At 50.3% G+C, this 18,679-nt stretch overlaps 1 protein-coding gene and 1 long non-coding RNA gene across 10 annotated transcripts in view; one reads left to right on the top strand and one right to left on the bottom strand.

Annotated features, from left to right (window-relative positions):
• The window catches only part of TNRC6C (trinucleotide repeat containing adaptor 6C), a 334,947-nt gene that overhangs the window by 176,707 nt on the left and 139,561 nt on the right, over window positions 1–18,679 (top strand). The window lies entirely within an intron of this gene.
• Window positions 5,855–17,013, bottom strand: LOC308069385. Its single transcript, XR_013930376.1, has 2 exons — window positions 15,901–17,013; window positions 5,855–12,454 (listed from the first exon to the last, which is right to left on the bottom strand). It is a non-coding gene; the product is annotated as an uncharacterized lncRNA (long non-coding RNA).

The following is an 18,679-nucleotide window of genomic DNA, read 5'->3' as shown; positions in this document are numbered from 1 at the left end:
CCTGATATAAATTTGACTGTGATGACAGGTAATTGTGGCAATAGTATAACAATGATAAACCGGTGTGGAAATAGCAGTATTTTCAGCGCAACCTTGTGAAAATCCTTCAGAATGTAAACTAAATTAAATCAGAAAACCAACTAGTTTGGGCATAGTTTTTTGTGCCGTGTTTAGTTCACTTTTTACTCAATAAAGACCAGGATAACAGAGGAGAAGTGATTCTGTATTGCAGCCTCAGCGTTTGGCCTCATCCTTCTGTTTCATTAAGGTCATTGTAATCCACTTTGTGATTGCATAGAGATCTTAAAATGTCAGATATTGGTTTTTTTCTATGTGCGGCAGATCCAGAAATGGGCAAGAAAGGGTTGATGAGGGCTAGGTCTGTTGAGACCTCACAGACATGTACCTTGTGGTATGTTCTCTACAAAAGTGTCATATTAGGTCCCAAAAAACACACATGTTCAAAATCTAGAGCCCTTGGAGCTTTGAAACCCAGGGGTTTATCCTTCTTTTCCTCTAGAAGGGTCCAGGTTTGTTCTGTCTGATTTGGATCCCATGCATCCCAAGACTTGGGCCACAGATATCAGCACCCTTTATTTCGACCGAGTATTTCATCTATCCCCTTCTTTTAGCTAGAGCTTTGCAGCATCATTTCCACCAACTGATCCCCTTGCTGTGCTCTGAGAACGTTGCTATTGTCTTTATTTAAATTTCACACTGGTCTAAATGTCGAAGGCTAAGTTCTGGCATGCAGAATCGAACGGATATTCACATTTTTAAATTAGCAGACAGTGGAAATGAATGACTCTTCCCTAGGGAAATACTCTGGATCTGCTCAGTACAACAGCCCTGAAAACCAGGCTGCTGCTGGTAATAACGCAACCTTAGCTGGGGCCTCTGCAGCACATGAAGGCTGGAGGTTGCATCAGCAGCTCAGCGGTGTTTACCAGGGCAGGAGGAATAAGCTCAGCATCTAATTCCCCTGGGAGCACGGCACGCTGATGTTTGCAGTCAGTCCAAATCTCGTCTCCGAAGGAAAGAATGCAAAAACCAAACTCCTCTCCAACTCTCATCACTCGATTTCTCTTTTGCAGTGGGCTATTCCCATTTTTTTAGGTTGGAAAATAGAGCATTTAAAGAGTGTGTTGAACAGCATGGTCCCAGCTCCCCTCCTCAGACCCGCTCCTGTGCTGGCGTGGGCACCGGCACACGCGTATGAAACAGCACCCGAATGACTACTTGCATAGGGATTATTTTTTTTTTCCCTGCTCTGCTTAACATGGCTGTTTCAGTGGCAGCTTGCCAAACTGGAAAAGCAGATCAGCAAAAAAGGTCACATAAATTTACACATGGACTTTGTCAGCCTGTGCAGATAGTTGGCCGGGTCCCTTCTGTGAACATTGTGCTCCATCATGGTAATGTCATTCTTCTTGTGTCACGGCTTTTGGCAGGATGCTGTGCCTCAGGGATGCAGCCCCATTGCCCATCTAGTGTACGTTGTCCTCTGCTGTGCATCCTCCAGGGAAGCCTGGGAAAACAATAAGGTCAAGGGGAGACACTGCAGATCACACAAGTGGGAAATCCCTATTAGAGATTTTTGGGGTGATTCGGGAGATTTTTCTTAGAAAGGAAAACCAGGAGAACATGAAATTTTGGAGAGGGGAGAGGATATCCAGGTCATGAGAAACTGTCAGGGAAATATCTGATCAACCTGTTTGATGGGATTAAATAAAAACTGAAAAATAAATGCTTTTCTGTATGTTTCTTTGTCACTATTGCTAAAATATTGAAGTTTAAACAAGGAGGCTTTTAATGGAGGGTTGTCTCACAGGGTGTATTGTATTCACTGGAGTTTGCTCTCTCCTTGGCTAATTATATATATTTATCCATCTTATTGAAAGCTTCTCCAGGGCAAAGAGAAGTTGGTTTATTTCTTTATTTAATAAAGGAAATGCATAACCGAGAGAGATCTGTTAAATATTAAGGCGGTTCAGTCTCTGATACTCCAGCTTCTGGCAGGGGGTTGAAAGGGGCCATTGCAGAGGGGTTGACAGGAGCCAGGAGCCCCCACCTCCACGCAGCGTGGCTGCAGCCAGGAGGTGGCAAAAGCTGGGGCAGGAGATCTTGTCAGCAGTTTGGGCTGAGACGGTCTTGAGGATCTTGAGGGGATCCTCCGTTTCCGTAGGATCCTCCGAGGAGCCAAGTCCAGCCCGTTCCCACTCCATCGCCTGCGCTAGGTGATCTCACTGCAGCTGTTACATCCCCTCTCCTTGATCTGTGCAACTCTTCTTCATCCGTTCAGGTTTTATTAAACATCCTGTCTCCCCCTGCTCTGGTGTGAAGACTCGGCATCTGCAGCATCTTCAGGCAGAGCCCCACAGCGCAACTCCCTGGTGTATCCAGAGCCAGCTCCTCCAGCTGCTTCTGCACATGCCATTTGCAGGTTTTGTTTGAAACCCTTTAGCAGAGGAAGAGACCCCGAACTGTCCCTCTCCAGGGAAAGTCCGTCCTTACTTGCAGACTCTCCACCCTCCCCAGCTGGCGTCTGTCCAGGCTTGCAGGGGTTATCCCTGTACTCCAGTGACGTGGCTGTCCATACCCCACTGGGGACAGAACGATGGACCTGTGGCTTGGTGAGCAGATCCCATCATCCAGCAAACCTCGGTCTGGAGAGCACACAGCCGCCTTGTGTGCTGGGATGCTTTTGGTTAGAGGAGCTGAGGCACAGGATCTTCTGTCCATGAGCAGATGTGCCTCCCCCACAGTGCTGGAGGAGGTACGCTGGGGCTGTGCAAGGTGGCACCCACAAGCTCATGGCCCTCGGGGTGCCCGAAGCACCCACCAATCTCACCCAGCAGCAGCCTCAGCTCCCTTCTGTTTGATAAAGGCATTTCAGACAATAACCTGCAGTACTAAGTGTGCCCTTTTCTAATTAATGCCTTATTTTGATCACAGAAATGTTTTTTCTCCTGGACACTGGGAAAAAAATCCTGCCACTGTACAGACAGGGACTGGCCTGGGCACGAAAGTGTCCATGTGACATGGTCACAGAAAAGGTGTCATTATGGCCTGCCAGGGAACAGCGCTCATTTTCCTGCCAGGAAGGGTTGTTTCTCTGCTTGCAACTGTCAAACTCCTGAATCCCTGGAAATGACACAAATATGGGGGGTTATTTTCTTTCTCATCAATTTTGTTTTGGAGCTTGGTGAAAAATGTGAGATCTTCATTTGAAGCTCCTGCTAGACAGCTGTGTGCTGGCTCCTTTGACTTATTTATATCCTAATGATGCTGCTCTATTTATTTCTTTTTTTGCTTAGCTACCCAGTCGAGTGCCGTATGTTTTCTGCAGGAAGATGAGCTCTCAGGAGTATCTTCTGCTTTATGGCTTTGTGCACATTCTGTGACTTTGGGTTGTTGCTTACTGTCACTTATGTATTTGCTTTTTGAATCAGAGGCGGTGGCCTTCATACCTGGAGCATTTATTTGGGGATAACCACCTTAGATCGGCTGAAGGGTTGCTTTGCTCTTGGGATTCACATCCTGGACTTGCAACATCTACCTGCACATCACCATCTATTCCCACTCTTGCCTTGCTCTTTTTCATCTTGGCCAGCCACCCTTAAGGGATACTTTGTCTTTATGCATCACCTGCATCTCATGTAAGAAGCCGGCAAGTGAGGTGTTGCAAGGTGGGAAAGCTGGATTTCAGTGGAAGAGCATGAATGAAGTCAATAAAATTTTGGCAGTTGCTTCTGTGTAGAAGCTGACACAGACTCTTGGGTTACACACCCGGAGCTGGGCTCCTCTATCCAAATTTAGACAGCTTCAGCCGAGCTGTTCACCCAGATTCCCTGCACAGCTGATAGGCAGTGCTAGTGCGCAATTCATCTCATCCTAAGGTGCATGTCAGAAAATAGGTCAGATGGATTGTGCTTTAAGAGTGCTCATTTTCCTAAAGGCGGTTGTGCTGACAAGCACAGATGTAGATGCTTCTGTATGTCTGGAGTAGGGGGAGGCAGAACCCACCCTTGGAAACCAGCAGCATTGTCACATGGAAAAGGATGCTGATATAATTCCTGCTGGTTTCCCAAGGTAGCATCAGTCTCTCACACCCGCAGCCTTGTTGGGGCTTAGTGTCAGCAACAAGCCCCATCCAGGGGCCAGTTGTCTCTGCACGTGGGGTAAAGAAAATCAAGCAACAAGGCATCATCAGCACACTGAGCTGACAGGGTGTAGTACCTGTCATGCTGACCTGTGTCCCTGGCATTCCTGGAGTTTGGAGCACACTGGTAGACTGCAGAAAAAATGTTAATAGCGAATTCCTGGGAAGGTAAGTGGTGGGAGCAGCCTGGTCCTGGTGCCTGAGCATTGAGCCTGAGCAAAATGAGCAGGTTATGGCTCCTGCTGCCCCTCTTGCCTCCTGGATGAGCAAATTGTCTTTTCAGTGTCTTTCAAAAGAGCTGAAAACATCAGCTTGTGCCCTGCTCCCCCCCTGCCAACAAGTGGGATCGTGGCATGGGTGGTGCTGGGGAGCTCCCTGAAGAGGGAAAGGGTGGGGGAATCTCTCTTAGGGGATATTTCAGCATTAAAACACAACTCTGCGTGGTCCCTTCCCAGCAGCTGGAGATGTAGGTTGAAAGGGCAATGTGAGCAGTGCACTCTGCTTAGGGAATATACTTATTTTTAATGATAACATTTAGATATCAGATTGCTATTTGATTAGGGCAGAACCCAGCTCTCTCTGCGCAGCAGTTGTCATATCGTTGGCCATCAGGGGTAATAAATAACACTGGGAAACGATGATGATGCGGGAGATTGAGTGCAGGATGTAAGAGCAGCTACACAGTGCTTTCAGCAGGAGTCCTTTCTGCCCACGACCGTGTTGAGGTGGTGTTTGCGTGCAATGGGCAAATGTCCAGAAGCTGCTGTATGATGTACCGGAGCCAAATGTTAGTCATCAGTGGGTGCAGTAAGACCTGGTGGCAGCCACCATGTCCCTGAGTTACCACTGCTCCACAGGGGGTAGTTCACACACAGGAAATATTATAAAAGTTACAAAAAATAATGTTCCACTATGCTGTCCAAAAACCGGGAGTCAAGCTGCCGGTGGTTTGTGGCTGTGTGGGTAAATGAGGCTGCTGCCCCAGGTCAGAAGCAGAAGTCCTCTCTCCTGGGCACAGGGGAGCAGGAGAAGCACTTACCCACCGGCTGAGTAGATCCTAAAACCATCTGCGGCTGTTTTCCAACTGCAGCCAAATTTTGGATGTGCTGCCTTCCTTCTGCGCCCCAAGACAGGGCCAAATAAGCTTGCAAATAAATGCATACATCTGAAGTGGTATGTGCATACCGTAACACCCTGCTGCATGTGTGCCGCCGCCTGTGCATGCACACACACACACCCCCAACATGCCGTGCACAGCCGGGGGCTCGGGCTGCTGGAGGTTTTTGCAGCCAAGCTGTACAGAGCTAAAAAGACAGGAATCTGGGGAGACAGGGAGAAGAGAGAGGGCACTGAAGTGGAAACCCCGACAGCACCTTCACCCCATCAGCATGGGCTGGCATCACCCTAACGGTCCACTTCGTTGATGGGAAGTGGCAAGCAAAGGCGATGCTTGCCGGATTATTGCAGAGGCAGGCAGCTGAAGGCGATGGGCTATTGTCTGAAAGATGAAATTTATTACAGGGCACCATACAAAGCCTAAATTAGGCTATCCACGAAAAGAAAAAAACCCACAACACACCCTTGGTGTGTGTTATATGTATGCAGAGCTTGTCATATCGAGTAATGTAGTGCAATAAGGCTGAACCAGGCAGTAATGGGCTGCGTGGCTGCTTTTTTGCTTCTCTCTGTGTGGTTTTTGTTGTTGTTGCTGTTGCAGTGGGACCTTAATGGGGTTCTTTAAACAGATGCTTGAGGAGTCATACTGCAGCGACCAGCAATTTAAAAAAAAAAAAAAAGAAAGAAAGAAAGAAAGAAGAGAGGGGAAACAATGTTAAAAGCACAAGATTGGCAGAAACCATTTTTCAAAAGAAAAGAGCTTGGGGGTGGGGACGAGCTAGGAGAAGACTGTCAGGCTGTGGAAAAGTTTAATAAATTCCATGTCACTCTAAAGACCGTCGTGTGCAGAGTTGCCCAAGGCCAATAAAACCCGATAAACCTCTGATAGGCTGGCTCCGCTGCACTGGCACACGTATTGCTTTGATACCCTACACAAAAATAGGGTGCTTTTTTGTTGTTTTTGATATGGTAAGAGGCCTTGCAGTGTGCTCTTCTTTATAAAAGACATATATATATATATATAATCCATGATAAAAACACCTAAGGATTTAAGTGTGTAGCTGTCATCAGTTACTATTTAACTGAGCGAAACATGTTAAAAGCAGCAACAATACAATATAGCAGTGAACGCATGAAAGCTCAGGCAATCTTCCTCCCACATTTAAGAGAAAGTGCTTTTTAAAACTGTAATCTTGGTAGGATTTGTGGGGAGGGGGAGAGGGGAAGATGAAGAAAGCAGGGAGAAACATCTTTTATTTTTGTTTAACTTCAGCAAGTAATTTGCCTGCTGTGGCAAACCTCGAGTGTTTGTTTAATTTGTCTCCCAGGAGCGGGGCTGAGCAGGTGTGTTAGGGGCTGTGACCCGTCTGGATCTCGCTGCAGGATGAGTCTCACCTGCCAGTGGTGGGTACCACACGCACCAGCTCCGGCAGCAGCAGCAACCTCTTGTGCTCGTACCCTTGGGTGATTCAGCTGAGCAATCCCGAGCCTTTGTTTCCCTCTGTGGTCCTTGTGAAAGCACAGCCAGGATTTTCAGGGCAGGTTGCGCAGCACACCCTTCCCAGTGCAAGGATGTGGTTCATTTATTTAAAATGACCTTGGCTACTGAAGCAATGGGAGATCTGGTGGTTTCTCCTTGCTGGGAATCATGCCAGTGTTTTCACCAGCTCTGGTGCAGCTTTAGGTCCTTCCCCATGATCCCTGAGCACCAGCTTTGAAATGACCTGGGAATTGCCGCTACAACTGGGGCAAAGCTGCTGCTGCTTTGGCCGGGGGTGTGGGCACCCAGCTGCTGCCCGAGGCTGGCCGGGAGCTGCGCCCCATCCACCCGGCGTGCCTCTGACCCTGGCAAAACTCAGGGGTGAGGGTGGGCAGGGAAAATAACCTGGACGGGCAGTGTGCAGCCTTGGCAGTGGGGAAGACCTGGCCTCAGAGAGGTCTTTCTGCCAGTTTTCCAAGACCTTTTCCTTGCCCTGGAGAAGGGGCGGGTGGCAGGAGCAGGGCAGCAGCCAGCTTTCCGTGGTCCCACACCGCAGGCAGCCCCGAGCTGTGCGGGGCCTTCATTCCTCTGTTTATTACCCAGTTCCTCCATTTGCTGTTGTTTCTTATGCTGGTACCTGGAAGGCAAGCAGGTCACGATTCAAGCATGCTCAGTGCCAAACAGATTTATCGTGTTGTTTTTAATAGTTTTCTCTCTAACGAGCTGAAGGTCAAAATCATCAGCTGGAAAAAGCGCAGGGGAGCGCAAAGAGATGGAGCTGGCCGGGCAGGGGACCAGGCTCCCCTCTAGCCCTGTGCTTGAATTTCCACGTAACTTTTCCACACTCATCCCTTGGGCAAGTTGGAGTTTTCCAGGTTTGGGTGTCTGTACAAAGCTGAATAGTTGGAATATTTGGGCAAGATCAGTTTGGCTGGCTGCAGCAGCCTGGCCTTACCGAAGGCTGTATAAGAAACCCCCTTTTTTTATTTTATTGTTATGTCAGAAGTACTTGCAGGGTGTTATTTCCAAAAGATGAAATTTGACCTGGGAAGAGCTGTTGTTGAGAATTGCTTCTCGTTGTTCTGAAAGAAATTGGGTTTGATTGAGCTGACTTACGAACCTTTGATAATAACATGTTTAGCATAGTCAATGCATTTTTCTTCTAAACTGCCAGCTGTTTTCTATAGTTTTCTCTCTCGTCCAGACACACATTTCACAGGGAAAAACACAAGTCTGGAAAAATCCTCTGCTTCCCCCTCAGTGCCGTAATTGTCAGGAAGATGCTTACTTCCAGGGTTTGTAAAACATTTAAACCAACAGGCTCACTGAATGAGGGGGAGGTTGCCCATTTGTCCCCTCTGAAAAGCGTTGATTTTCTTTCTGAAGTGTCTTTGGAGCAAAAGTTGCCCAGCTTGAAATTTCATTCCAAGTACTCAGAAGATTCAAGTTGAATCCCTTTTCTGCTGGGTAACTTTGGGTGAGTTGCTCAACCTCTGGGTTTCACCCTGGCCAAATAGAGCCAGGACTTTTCCTTTTCTTCCACCACTCCTTGCTTTTGCCTATTAAAATAAAACCCCTGTGGGTCTGGAAGATGTAGTCTTGGATGGTTCCTCTCTCTTATGTGCATTTGTAGTGCCTGTCTGTGGAAGGACAAGCCACGATCATCCTGGCAGCATTTCACAAAGGGGAAAAAAATTGTAGCCTTATCCAGCGTGTTGCTCCTGCTCAGATAAATAGTGATTTCCTAGCAAAATTCCTGCTTGCATAAAGCTTTGCCTCATCTCTCCTCTGGCTTCCTTCAGGAAGCTCAGCTCAGTGCAAGGAGGATATACTTACAGAGATACCTGCAGAAGGCAAAGGGAAAGAAAAGAAGCTGCAAATGTTTCATGTTGTCCACACATCAGCAGTGTTCACTCTGTTCATCATAATCCCATTTTTTGCCTCAGACGTGTCATTACTGCCCACTGGATTTGGGGAAAGAGCAGCAGGAAATGAGCTGGAAAAACATCAGACAGTTTGGGTCTTTCTTTAAAAGTCATTAACACCTTTAAGATATTTAATGAACTGCAGGCAGCTCTCAGAATGGAGAAGGATAAATTCACTGCAGGCATGACAGGGAAGCGAGGCGCTGTGGAAAGGCAAAAGGAAAGTGTTGGGTTTCATTTGGATGGACTGGAGCACAAGGAGAGCTGAGGGCGAACCCTGTCCAGATGCCAAAGAGAAGGGAAATAAAAAAGGTAGAAGTGTGGGGTGCCCTCTCCCCAGCCCTCCATGGGCAGATGGGCAGGGCTGCTCCCCTACCCTAGCACACAGCAACTCTGGCAAAGATGTTGTCTTGATGGAGGCCCACCAGCACCTGCCATGGCTCACACTCGATGGAGGCCCATCGGCACCTGCCCATGGCTCACACTCGATGGAGGCCCACCGGCACCTGCCCATGGCTCACTCTTGATGGAGGCCCATCGGCACCTGCCATGGCTCACTCTTGATGGAGGCCCATCGGCACCTGCCCATGGCTCACTCTTGATGGAGGCCCACCGGCACCTGCCATGGCTCACTCTTGATGGAGGCCCATCGGCACCTGCCATGGCTCACTCTTGATGGAGGCTCATCGGCACCTGCCCGTCATGCAGGCTCGGCTGAGCCCATCTGTATTTGCTATTAGCAGTCCTCTGAAGCAGACTGGAAAAGAGAGGTGAGGTCAACGTGTCATTCCAGGTTGAGCCAAATCCTAACTGCCCACACTGCTCCAAAGTGGCAACTATAAAACCCAACACATTTCAGCCATTGTTAGGCTGGAGCAACACGTTCCAGAATAGCCCCTGCTGCAGGTTCATGCCAGCCAAAGCTCAGGCTCTTCTGTTTGCACGTGCACAGCAGCCACCGGCCAGATCCTGCACACCAGCCCACACCCCTGGGAGCCACACGCAGGCGTCTGCCATTGCCCTCTCCTGTGCTGGCTGCAACCTTATCTGATTTTGATAAAGCATTTGAGGTATTGTTCTTTTTATGTACTTGCTGTACTCCCTGCACACCTACGAGCGTATCTAATTCGCAGCACATCTCTCAGGTGAGAAGAGGTATTTATCCTCCTGACAGGCAGAGAGGGGCCAAGCAACTTGTGCAAAGCGTGGAGCGAGTCTGCAAATTAACAGGGACTCAACCCAGACCTGAACTGGTGCCCCAGCTCCTGGCACGCACACCCTGCCTGCTGGCAGCTGCTGGAAACATGAGGTGGAAAGGAGAGTGATTTGTTTTGCAGGTTGCTTATTTGTAAGGGCAGGCTCCTTTTGGTTGGGGTGTTTTTTTTGGCAGTGCTTTATAATTTACAGTTACGTGGGCTGTCATGTCTCATGTTCCTAGGGTTCCCATGGGTGGCAGAGGTGAGAAGCTGGCATGAAGAGGCAGTGCCCAGGGCGGCAGAGGCTCACAAGGAGTGGGGCTGGGGGATTGTCCAGGGGCTTTGCTGCACAGCTTTGCTGGCAACTGAGTGCTGGCTCCTGTCAGAAACCCTGGGCTTCCCTCCAGGCTGAGGAGGGCTTATAGGATTTAGTAGGCATAAGCTACGGTGTCGCTTCCCTGCTCTCTTGACTCTTTCCATCTCAACTTCATCAACCCGGTATGAACTTGTCACCTCCCCAGCTTGTCCCATTCACTACATCTCCTGCCCTGTCCCATTCACTGCATCTCCTGTCCCATCCCTGTTGATGCCCATTGTTCCTCAGCCTTGTTCCTCCTTTCCCTGACCTACCTTCTTTTCCTCCATCCACCCTGCCAGTCTCAGTGCCCCCTCCCTGGCTCTTTCCCTATTCCTAACTCTCATCAAGGCAGTCGCTAGAGCCCGGGGGAGGCAGCCCTGCTTCCTGCCTTGGCTTTGTGCAGCTTCTCATCGGGACAGTGAAAAGCACATGTCTAACATAAGGCCTGGCCACCACTCTTTGAATTTCAAGATCCTCCTCCAAAGCATGAAAAATTGTCCAAAAATTTCCTACCAACATATTTCTCCCCATTCTCCTTCCAAAACCAGCTGGACTGCAGAGGCTGAGGACGGTGGTGGGACAGTCGGGGAGGTGCACAATTGCTGCAGAAAGTTTCAACCCAAACAATTAAATCCCCAAAGGAATTTCCGAAAGCGCCTAAGCAGGTTACATGCCTAATTGTCAGAGCCCAATGGGACTTGGACATCTAATCTTCTTAGCTGCTTTTGAAAATCTTTGCCAGGTGCCTGTTTGCATGTTTAGGTGCTCTAAAACCTTCGCAAGTCTGAGCTGTAGAGGGTGGTCGGTTTGGGTCAGAGCAGAATTGCACCAAATCCCATCTGGAGACAGTTATTTGGGCTTAAATCTGAGCTGGGCAACTGGTGCAGTCCCCAGCCCTGCTAAGGGATGACATATGTCATTTGTCATTAGACCATTTTGCTTTAGTCTACTTTTTGCAGACTTCTTACAGGGAAGGTAGAAAGGCAGGGTGTTCCCTGCCCAGAAGAGCATCAGCTCTGTGTGACACAGCTATCAACAGCACTCACCTTTTTGACAAATCTGGCCCATCGTGACCAGAGCTTTATGGGACCAGAGCTCCAAGTCAGGAAGAGCGAAGGCAAAGCCTCCAAGCAAGAGCACTGCATCGCTGAAACACAAACAGAGCAGCTCTCTGTGTAATAGCAACCCTTCTGTCCTTGCAGTGCCATTGAAAAACAAAAACTGCCCGTGTAGTCATCATGCAAAGTGCTGAGCTCCTGGCCAATGCCACTGATGGGCAGAGAAACATGGACTTTATGGTGCTTTAGGAAATCAGGCCAGGGGTTTTGAGATTGAGATACAGACCTATGTGAAAGGCTTGGCTGTATGTCACTAAGGACAGTCCCAAATAGCCACTGCCACGAGTGCAGGCAGATGCTCCAGGTGAGAGCGTGAAAAGCAGCACACTGAAGCACCGCGTCCTGGCTCCTAAGTCACTTGAAGCCTGTCCGTCTCCAGGAGAGCAGTGGCAGTGCATCCCAGCCCCAGGGAAACCCATGCAGCCGCACCTACCAACCCCCAAGCCCTGAGGACCTCCCTCGGCTGGGACTCTGCCCCCCCCCCCCCGCCTTATCTAACCCTACCCCACCCCCAGAAAGTGACCGCATTTTCTGAGAAATTACTTCCAGTGCAATAATTGCAGGCTGGAAATTAGACCCCAGTCTTCAAAGAGCGGGCTCTGAAGTGCACATTAGCTATCTGCCGGGATGAGCCATCTTACCAGTCCCTGCTCATCTCCTGCCTGAAATTATGTTTGACTACAGGGCATGAAATGTTATTCATCCTTCCCCATCTCCCTCCCATCCATTTCTATTCAGATTCAGCACCGAGTGGTAGCAGCAGCAGGTATATGAAAAAGATTTTCAGGTGTTCATGTGTCTTTTCTTTCTTTTTTTCCCCTGGTTCCCCTTTTATACATGAGAAAGCAGCATGAAAGGCAAAGCAAATGAGAATGGGAAAGAAAGTGTTGGATTTAAAGCAATCTGTTAACACGGGGGAGTTTATTATCCACTAACACGGGGCCGTGGAGTGTCAGGCGGTGTGGGGCGAATGGCAGCCGCCTCTCCCGATGGCGATGGTCAAGGCTGGCGTGGAAAGGGTGGTGCCGAGGCAGCTGATGGGCACGAGGTTAATTCTCATTTCACTCCCTGGCAGTAGCAATTTCACGGATCTTGTCATCTGTGGACAGTTGCAGAAAGGGGAGATCAGAAATGACAAATATCTACATTACCTTCAGAGATTAAAATGCCACCAAATGTTCTTTTAATATGAAACCGCTGGTGGTTCTGGGATTTGGTTTGTGTAAGAGACTGTCCTCAGTTTTGGGGTTGGTTTTTTTGGTTGTTTTTTTTTTTTTTTAAAAAAAGAATAAAGCACACAGAGAAAAATATGAAAAAATGCAGAGGTAGCTGGAGTGTGAAAACTACCATAAAAAGCAGACCAGATATCTAGGCTGGACATCTCCCATTTGCATGGATAATTGATAATCATGTATTTTTCCCAACAGTCAAAAATAGAGCAAGTTTTAAATAGATAGGACCAGCTCTTGCCATTTTCTTGTCAGTGTTATCTCATTAGGATCAATACTTCTCTTCGCTTTTCTATAAGCCTGGGAAAATCAGGGGGATGGATTTCCTCTAACAGGATAAAACCTTTGCAAAGGACTTTGGAGAGGTGAGATAAGAAATTAACATTAAGAAATGCGATCGCTATCGTATGCAGAGGTTTTGCTTCTGAAACCCATCTGAAACTTGTTTTCTAGCACATTTACATTTTGAACAAGCTATGGCTCTTGTTGATTTGAAGCCACAGGGTGTAAAAACACCCTGGGGTTTTGCTTTGCTGAGAATTGCCCAGCCCTGCACATGGGAAATCTGGTGTGACACGGACCTCGCAGATCAAACGGGACCAGCTGGAACTGTGGGAAGAGAGGCAGGAAGGCACGGAGGATGTGCAGATGTTGCATGCTTGTGCTCCTGCTCAGGTCAAATTAAAACTGAGCCGTACAAGGCTTTTATTTCTTTTTCCCTGCTGGGGAGCACAGCAGCATCCGTGCATATCGGTGGAGTTCACAGCCGAAGAGCTGTTCCCTCTCCTGTGTGACCCGAGGGCAGGCTGGCTTATTTTTCCTTGTGTCACTTATTTGCTCCTCGCATCCCTGCTCATCCATACCTGCCACACAGGTTTATTCTTGTGCCATGGGAAGAGAGGAAAGGGCAGTAAGGGAACCAGCATGAGGTCTGGACTGGGCCCTGGGGTGCAGAGCAGCAGCAGAAGAGGAAGGTGCAGAATATGCGCCAGGCACAGCGAGCATCCCCTCACTGCCCTTCCCAGCCCGGGCTGTCCGGGCTCTCTTGCAGCTCCCAGCACGCGCCGGCATTCGCTGCTGGAGGCTGGGCACACTATAAATCAAAAGCTTCGCGTGCCCTTTGATTAATGCCTGGGGAGGCGTAAGGTGGCATTGCTGGTGTCCTCAGCCTGGGAGGAGGTGGCAGAGAGGAATCCAGAGCAGCTGCACAATGGCCATTTGCGGAGCAGCACAGGTACGGGCCAGCGTAGTGCTCAGCCAGACGCAGTAGAAAGGGGGGGGGGTCCTGCCCTCCCCAGCCCGGGGGCGGCATGGTGGTTCTCTGCCTGTGCCGGAGCAGCAGCATGCAGCTTGGGAGGACATGGGAAGCAACTGGGACGATGCCAGCACATTGGAGGTGTCCTGACCAAGGCAAATTCAAGACATTTAAAGAGGAGCATTGGGGTAACTCTCCAAGCGTTTAAGGGGAATCGTCCTGGTTTGGCTGGAGAGAACCCAGGAGATTGAAAATTTAACGGGAGGGTGATGGAAACTGGCTGATGAGGGGTGGGAGCTGACAGCTCAGTAGCAAATGAGACATGACAGAAAGGGGGGAGATAATTTCACAGGCTTGGCCTGATATTGTCCTTCATAGTCATGTCTTGATTTTCTCCTGCTTTAGATTTGTCAGATCTGATTTTACATAGAAGATGAGGGTGGGGGGGAATGGTCTATACCGCATGTGTTGTGCAGAGATGCCTGTGCAGCCGTCTGTTGCTCTTCCAAGCCACAAGCTTGCAAGAAGTATTTCATTTTAAATGGCTGGAAGTATTTTGCTTCTTAAAATGACCTCTCCTTCATCAGTTGCCTTCTTGAGAGCTGTTGCATTATTTTTGCTCCAAATTTCAAAACAAGTCCCTCCCCTCTAAGGCAGAAACCAAGAGCAGGAACCATCAGGAACTGTCAGCTTCACTGAACTAGCCAAAAACTGAGATTTAGAACAACAGCCTTTGACTTCTGGTGCTCACCTCTAAGCAACAGGCTGCAACCCCCTGCAGGGCTTGGCAGCTCCGCCCCCCCACCCCCCCGCCCCCGCTGCAGATGTTTGCGGAGCAAGGGAGAGATCTGGGGGCTTTCATGTTTTGCTCAAGTTTCACACATGCTCATGAGCAGCTGCATCTCCATGGCTTGGTCCTGCACCCCATCCCGGCTCGTGTATCAGGTGTCACGGGGGTCTTGAGGTCAAGGTGTAAATCTGTGCCCTGAGAGCTGCTGGGTACCAACTTTTCCAGCAGAAGGGGATGTCATGAGCTCCCCTTCATGACAGCAAAGCTCCCATCATCCCTCGTGGCTCCTGGGCTCACCTTCGCTTGTGTTTTCCCTTCTGTGGCAGTTTGAGGGGACAGGACAGACAGATGACTTTGATGGCAAGCGTTGCACCCCAGCATGCTGACAGCAGCCTGCCTTTCCCTGGGGCAGCCGCAGCCCCCACGGCAGCTGGGTGCTGTGTCAGGCCCCCAAGGGCTGTGAGCACTGGCTCAGCACCCAGTGCCCACACGGATCCTGCACCCGGCCCATTGCAGGTGGGTCCTTAGCTACAGCGATGCTTGTCCACCCCCTGGACCATGCTGGATGAAAGGTGGTCCCTAAAGGCAAGTGCAGCCCCCAGGCTCACCACAGGCTGGGTGCCCCTCTTCCAGCTCCACATAAAAATAAAATAAATAAATAAGTGGAAGCTGAGCTGCTTTCATTTTTTAACCAAAGTGGCTGCATAAAATAATTTCCTAAGTCCTTTGCCTATGGCAAATGGCTTCGAAGGACATAACAGGAGAGCTCTAACTTTCCTCTCTAACCGCCCTGGCCTTTTTGGTGGCTGCTGCCGGGCACAGCTTAAGCCACAGGTTCCTGCAGCTTTTGAGGCTGCAGTTTCCCCGCGAGGTGGGCAGAGGATACAGCCTCCGTAAAGCCAAAAGGCAGGGTGCCGCAGGCAGCCAGGGCCTCTCAGGAAAGGGCTGCTGCTGCTGGGAGAGGTTATAATTGCAATTTCCCTGCAGATATTTACTTTAGTCTCTTCAGGCCAGGCTCCCCTGCGGCCCAGGTTGGAAATGAAGCTGCTGCCCAGGGCGCGGGGTGGGCTGGGCTGGCGCTGCAGGCTGGGCACAGACCTGCAGGAGCTCTGATGTGGTACATGCTGCTCCGCAGCAATTTAAAAACCATTCCTCAAATCCCAGCCTCCTGAACAGAGCCAGATGGGGATTAGAAGGGGTTTGCCACAAAAAAAAAAAAACAACAACAACAATAAACAAACCCCAACAACAACAGCAAAATAACAACAAACCCAAGGCATGTTCTGGTGGTGAATGAAGCAGTCACAGAAGTCACTAATTACAGGGAGGAGGTGCAGCTCCCCGGCCTCCATGGGCACCTCCAGTGCCGGGTGGGCAGGAGCACCCCGCTTGCAGAGGGCAGTGTCCTGGGCGCTGTGGGAGGTGTTGCTGGTTTGCTCCGCGGTGAGCGGGCGCAGTTGCAAGCCCTGGCTGCCCGGCCGCATGCCGCTAGCCCACCGCTGTGCCAGAGCACGGGTCCCACCGCTCGCTGCCGTCTCCTCCGAGAACACCCTCCACAAGGGCTTGGTCCTGGCTGCCGATACAGCAATGTGCTCCCAAGCTGGGAAAGCCCCAGCTTTCCTTCCTCACTCCTCTTCAGCTATTTTCGCAACCCTCCTCAGATCTGAACCACACTCCAGCTGTCCCCATCTGCCCCGCTTCCCTCTTCCCTGCAGAGCCACTGGGCACAGGCAGGGATGGGCAGCAGTCGGTGCCAGTGGGCAGAGGGGAGCAGGCTGAGCCCCCTGTGCTGTGCTGAGAGCTGCAGCAGCCCCACGGAGCCCAGCCCTGCCTTCTGCAGCACACCTTGTGGGAAGCTGCTCGCTCTGCATTTGCTGTTTGTAACCACTGATAACTGGAAGGCTGTGCTGGGGCTGCACCAGCTCATCGGCTTGGCCCCTCGGCCAAAAGCCACCAGCGCTGCCAGTCTGAGTGAAGCAACAGGTGGTGAAAGCAATAGCTGGGAGAAGCAGGAGCTGATGGGTGCCAGCAGTGAGTTGCATCCTTGGCCAAAGCTGCATGATGAGGTTCTTCAGGTAAAGCTTCAAGCAAATGATGCTCAGACATGTGGGGACAGGGTTAACTAGACCCAGAGTGCTCAAGGCATTACCCACAAATTTTCTATCCCAGTGAGTGATGAACAAACTTTGCAAAGGAAGGAGGAGCAGCACTAGATTCACTTAGTGATAAGGAAAAGCCAGTGAGATGGTGTAGATGGAGGTTGATTTGGTGGAGATTTAGTTGGAGGTCAGAGGATAGGATGAGCGCTGGCTCCTCCTTATCCTAAAATCTCCGGAGTTTGGTGCGGGGGTCCCTGATGTGCAATGTCCCCTCCACCCTCCCCTGCTGTGCAAATGCAGAGGGATACTGGGTGTGATGCCGCACCACTGATGAGCCATCCTGGGAGCTCACACTGGGGTACCCGCTCAGTGGTTGTATCCGTGTCCATCTCTGCTGAGGTCTGGCTGCGATATTGGTCTGGGGGGTGCTGGTTCTCTGAGCCTCCCTGGCAGCTCCGGCAGAAGGTATGGAAAACTGACTGTCCTTCCTGGAGTAAATCCCACCACGTCTTTCCCAAGCTACGGATGAGGCTGAGCCTCCAGCCCCAGATTTGAGACACCCCCAGTCTCTACAGCAGGAGCTGCTCTGCTGCGGGGGGCATGGTGTGGTCTGGGCAGGGTCGCTGAAGAACCTCTTCCCAAAGACGAGATGTCAATGCTACACACTAAATGTTCTATCAGGGAAAAATTCTGGGCCACTTTAACTTGATCTTGACTTAACTCCCCCGTGGCGGATGCTCAGTGTGTTTAATGCTGCGGAGACATAACCACTATAGGTCTGGTGAAAACACACGCACCAGTTAATGGTTCTGCTCCCGTGGGGCAGGCAGGGTGGCCAAAGCCATACCCAGTCAGAGACAAAACCCATGGTCAAAAACCTCCGTCCGCTGGCCCTGGATTTGCATTAAGCCTCGTGCATTTAACGCGGGGAGGGGGGGAGATGCTGAGGCGCAGGCTTTTTTCCCCAGGCACTGCTGGCTGAGTCAGTGCCCCGGGAGAAGGGAGCAGTTTGGTGAGGATGGACATCACCAGTCAGCCCTGGTGATGCTGCCTCCCCGCTGTACCAGCTCCAGTGCTGCTTGGTTTATTAACAGCCTCGTCCAAGTTAAATTTTAATTGTACATTTCCCTCTGATGCCCACTTAAATAGGCTGGGTAGGCTGCCCGAGGATCTAGCATATGAGAAAGGTGAGATCTTTGCTTAAAAGGACATTGCCCAGTGATTTTTCACAACCCTTTGAACAGTTTTGCTGATTCTTTTATTTTTAATTGGTTCCCCTTGGAAAACTTGTGCTGAAATCTGTGTCCTTTCATCATTTTGTGCCGCCGTTGATGCCAGCAGTGTGCTTGGAACTGTACAGGGCATACAAGGAGCTGGGGTCGCCTCAAATATCCTACCCATAAACTAGGTCAGCCTTTGACAAAGAGATTTTAACCGGCGGTGGGTCTGGTGCTGACATCCAAATGCAGTGCCCATGGGGGTGGTTACGGGGAGGTTAGATTTGTGCCCTTGAAAAGAACCATGGAAATGTTTTCCTTAGCCCGAGCAACATCCTTGGTCTCCGAGGAGGTGGTGTGGGGTCATGGGGGGGAGGGGGCTGCAGCCATTTCTCTGGACTAAAGCCTGATCTGAAATGCCCGTGCAGGTCTGCTGTGTGGTGGGGAACAGTAAAGTAAAACCTGCCAGCCTCTGGGTGCTGGGGTTAGGTGAGGATGGAGCTGCTCTGCTGGGGGTACTGGAGCTGAGGCAGCAGCACCGGGCATGGGACCTGCAGCACCTTCCACCCCCTACACCTGCAGGTAGTAGGTGGAAAGCCCAGGAGCAGCATTTTGGGGGTTGCATCACTGGGCCTCTTGTTACACAGCTAAATCCCTGCAAGGGGAGAGTCTGTGCTCCATGCTGGATCCAACCCTTGTTTCATCAGAGATGGAAAGTCCCCTGCACACACTGT

This window comes from Falco punctatus, assembly GCF_963210335.1.
Source record: "Falco punctatus genome assembly, chromosome: 1".
Classification (NCBI taxonomy): Eukaryota; Metazoa; Chordata; class Aves; order Falconiformes; family Falconidae; genus Falco; species Falco punctatus.
Note: the sequence above shows the minus strand (reverse complement) of the source record. Positions and strands in the feature narration are given on the sequence as shown.